Here is a 4,706-nt window from a genome sequence, read left to right as displayed (position 1 = left end):
TCAGCTCTTCCTTCTATCAGTTGTTCTGTCATATTTGAAAGACCATCACGAAGATACTCATGAGATTTTATTAGTTGAGCTTGTTCCTCTAGCCAAGATTGGCTCACTATATCTGTTTCTTCTAAATTATCTTCTGGTGGGAACTCACTCTCTTCAGCCATTTCCTCTAGCTCGGCCTTCATTCTCATGATTGCTGCACTAATTCTTTTCATATCTTTTTTGAGTTCATCCTGTTGCTCTGCTACTTGCCTCAGAATATCCCTAATATATGCATCACGTTCCATATCCTGCACTTCATTGCCCCTATCAAACTCAAAAACACTATAAGAAAGATCATAAAAAAGGCTCAAAAAAGGATGAAAAGAATTAGGACAACCATCCCAATGGCCACCTTGACCACCACACATATTACAAATATTCCACCCATAAGATTGAGATTCACAATCTTGCTACAAGTGTGGTCCTCCACAATATGGACATGGGTCATCAAAATAAGAATAACCAATATTCGACCAATTATCATTCCAAGATGCCATATCAACAAAGATAGTAAATATTAAATTAAGATAAAAATTTAAAAACTTGAATAGACAAAGAGTAAAAATCTAATCTATTGGGCTAGTTAATTTCTAAGTACCCGGCAACAGCGCCAGAAACTTGTTACTCCCAAACGCACATGCAAGTATACGTGGTCGACAAGTAATATAGGATTGTAAGTCCAGATATCGTACCCATAGGGACTTGTGATTAACTATCAACTAAATTAAACCAAATAATTAATCTATTCAAGCGAATCCTAACGTATGAATATTTAACTAAAAGTAACCTAAAGTAATAAATTAAGAGTTTAAAGAAAACAAGTTGGCGAATTATAGAGACGAATTCAATGTGAGTGAATATTCTAGAGCTATGGGTTAGCTAACAATCCCGTTGAGTTTTTCACTTAAATCGTTTAATTAATTTAACTAGTTTATTGATTGATGGGGTTAATATTGCTCGTAGCATTCTCCCAAAGTACAACTCGCCTATTCAAGCTAACCTAACGCCTATATTCCTATGGAATTAGGACAAACAAGAACATATTTATAATTTTTGTGTAGTAACCAAGCAAGGCGATTAGGTATATTCCTATCCTAACCGCAAATTCGCCCCCCCCCAGAGTTAAGATCTTGCTCTACCAATTGTATATGCAATCTAGAATTCCTTCTCCCGAGTTCAATCCTTTAGCGACCCGATCGATTGTTTTGAGCTCTAGCGCGTCGTTCAGCAGTTTGAGGCCACGAGCAGCTTCATTTCAGGTATTATGACTTGTAAGCATGGTCGGAATTGAATTCCGGGAAGTTCGGGGTTGATTTGAATTCTCATTTCGGAAGCTTTAAGTTGAAAGAATTGACTAAGATTGGATTTTTGAGTAAACAACTTCGGAATCGAGATCTGAAGGTTCCAGCATGTTCGTATGATGATTTCGGACTTGGGCGTATGTCCGGATCGGGTTTTGGAAGACCCGGAATCGTTTTGGCACCTATTGTGGAAGTTAGCATTTCTGGAAGAATTTCATAAGTTTGGGTTGAAGTGCATTTCTGTGTTATCAATGTCCATTTGGGATGCCGAGTCTGGGAATAGCTCCGTATGGCGATTCTGGTGTTGGGAGCACGATCGGAAGTGAATTCGAAGGGCCGTGGGTCATTTTGGAGTCATTTGGCTAAAGATAGAAGTTTGAAGGTTTTTGAGAAGTTTGACCGGAAGTGGACTTTTTGATATCGGGGTCGGATTCCGATTTCAGAAGTTGGAGTAGGTCTGTAATGTCGAATATGACTTGTGTGCAAAATTTGAGGTCAATCAGATGTGATTTGATAGGTTTCGGCATCGAATATTGAAGCTTGAATTTCTCAAGTTCATCAAGTTTGATTTGGAGTGTGATTCGTGATCTTAGCGTTATTTCATATGATTTAAGGCCTCGAGCGAGTCCGTAATATGTTTTGGGACTGGTTGGGGTCCCGGGGGCCTCGGGTGGATTTCGGATGGTTAACGGATCAATTTTGGAATTTGAAGAAGAAGTGATCAGCTGCCTTCTGGTGTAACCGCACCTGCGAGGCTTGGGCCGCAGGTGCGGAGCCGCAGAAGCGGCCTTGGGTCACAGAAGCAAAAATGGGTCGGCCAGGCTGGGATCGCAGATGCGATTGTTTTGTCGCAGATGCGTGACCGCACATGCGGAAGGTGAAGCGCAGATGCGCAAGCTGAGGCTAGGAGGAGGACCGCAGAAAGCAGATGGTAGCTCGCACCTGCGGTACCGCAGAAGCGGTCAAGTGACCGCAGGTGCGGAAATGTTGGAATCAGTAAGGTTGTTTAAAACGGGGGTTTAGCTCATTTCAACCCCATTTTCTCCATCAGAGCCGATCCTTGGGCGATTTTGGAGCTCCATCTTTGTCATCCATGTCAAGGTAAGTGGTTTCTACTAGTTTTGAGTTAAATACTTGGATTATATATGGATTAGAGCATGAAAATTAGTAGAAATTTGTGGGTTTTTGGTGGAAGACCTAGAAAATTATTATTTGGATTTTTACCGCGATTTTGGACATGAAACTGAGAGTAAATTATATATTTGAGTTCGTGAGGCCATGGGTAAACTTTATCTTCGAAAATTTTTGGAATCCGGGCACGTGGGCCCGAGGGCGTTTTTGTCAACTTTTCGATCGGGGTTATGAATTGTTACAAATTGGATTATTATGAGTAATTGAACATATATTAATGGATGTGCGTAATAATTGGCTAGTTTTGGAGCGTTGTGCATCAATTTAAGTCTTCGGAAGGGCGTGGAATGCCGGTTATGGAACTTCGGAGCGAGGTGAGTCTCCTTTCTAACCTTGTAACAGGGAATTGTCTCCATATGTGAGTTAATTGGTTATGTGCTCCTATTTGTGGGGGCTACGTACGCACGAGGTGATGAGAGTCCGTGCATAGCCACTGTTATGTTTAAGTCCGGGTAGTCTAGGACCCAAAAATATGCTATACTTGGAATATTTGTAATCTTATTGACTGTTTGAATTGCTTAAATCACATCGAATTAGTAAATAAATTTCTAAAAAGGACTAAACTTCATTTCTTTGAATTGTTAAGAGAGAAGTGGCTTCTCTTTGGATAAATTGCTCCTTGATGAGTTCTTGATTAACTGTTTGAATGTGTTTATATACTGTGGAATGGGCCGAACGCCTCGGTAGATTAAATAGATGCATCTATGGTTCGCGCCATTCGACCCTCTGGCAGTGCACAGTTTAAATATTGTTGGATCGGGCCATATGTCCTCGGCATGATTTGCGCATGCTTGTATTACTTCCTTGTAATTTACTGAGGTTGATATTGCTTCTTCCCGTCTCGAGAATACTTGTATAAATGATAAAAACGGAAATTGGAAATTTTCATATAAAAGAAAGAATTGTTTACTTGCTTCACTCTATTGAATTACATTCATGTTTATATAAACCCTCGACTTGTTATATTAGTGATGAATCATCATTGGACCACTAGTAAGTGTCGAAGTCGACCTCTCGTCTCTACTTCTTCGAGATTAGGCGGGATACTTACTGAGTACACGTTTTTTCGTACTCATACTACACAAGATATGCATTTTTGTTGCACAGGTTCAGGTGCGACTAGCGGCTTAGCGGCATGGTTGGTACGGAGACCTAGGTGAGCTGCATTTAACGAGACGACCCGCAGCCAGCAGAGTCTCCTTCAGAGTATTGTGCTGTATTTTCATTCTGTCCACTTTGTATTCCGGACAGTTATTGTATTTTATTTATTTTCCTAGTAAATGCTCATGCACTTGTGACACCGGGTTCTGGGATGATTATGGGGTATTTTGTATTGACTTCTTGACTTTTATATTTAATTTGAAATGAGTATCTTCTACTAGTAAAATTGAAGGAAAATCAGAGTTTTTACAGTTATTTAAATGAAAATTTAATTAAGTATTTAGGGGTGGCTTGCCTGACAACGATGTCCGGCGCAATCACGACCCTTAGTGGATTTTGGGTCGTGACAAATCCTAGATTCGTAGATAATAATCAATTGGAGATCAAGCAATAAAATAACTATGCGCAAGATTGAATAAATAAACCAATATGATAAAATAATAAGAACAATTCAAGCTTCAAACTACAACGTTCATGTAGCACCCAAAACTCTAGAACTAATAAACTATGAAGTTAAAGTAAGAGAAGAGAAGAAAAACTAGTTAGAAGCCTCCTCCATGCGTGGTGTGTGTTCCCCCACGTGAATTCTCCTTCAAAGTATGTTAGATATCTCCCAAATTAGTTAGAACCCCTTTTATATGAGTTGGGATCGTGTAGGGCCGAAATAACCTTGTCCCAGGCGAAATAGGAAAACCCCCGCAACACAGCGTCCAGGCCAGCGCTAGGCACCGGACCTGCCGCTGGAGGCAGAACGTTTTTGCACACTAATTCCTTCTGTTCTTTCAACTGAATTGGCCTTCCTTCTTTTGAATTGTAAAATTTTCCTTGGTTGTCTCCATTTGGGGGGACAAAACCCAATGGGTGTTCCCCCTATTTTTTATTATTTAAAATTTTTATTTTTTTTCTTCCGCGTTTTATCCAATTTTGCTCCAAATCTCTTCATCTTCATACCGCTTTATTCTTACACAATTTAAATATAATATTAAGCATAATGTAAGATAACTAACACTCAAA

Source organism: Nicotiana attenuata, unplaced genomic scaffold, assembly GCF_001879085.1.
Source record: "Nicotiana attenuata strain UT unplaced genomic scaffold, NIATTr2, whole genome shotgun sequence".
In the NCBI taxonomy this organism is placed as follows: domain Eukaryota; kingdom Viridiplantae; phylum Streptophyta; class Magnoliopsida; order Solanales; family Solanaceae; genus Nicotiana; species Nicotiana attenuata.
This window is presented reverse-complemented; position numbering follows the sequence as displayed.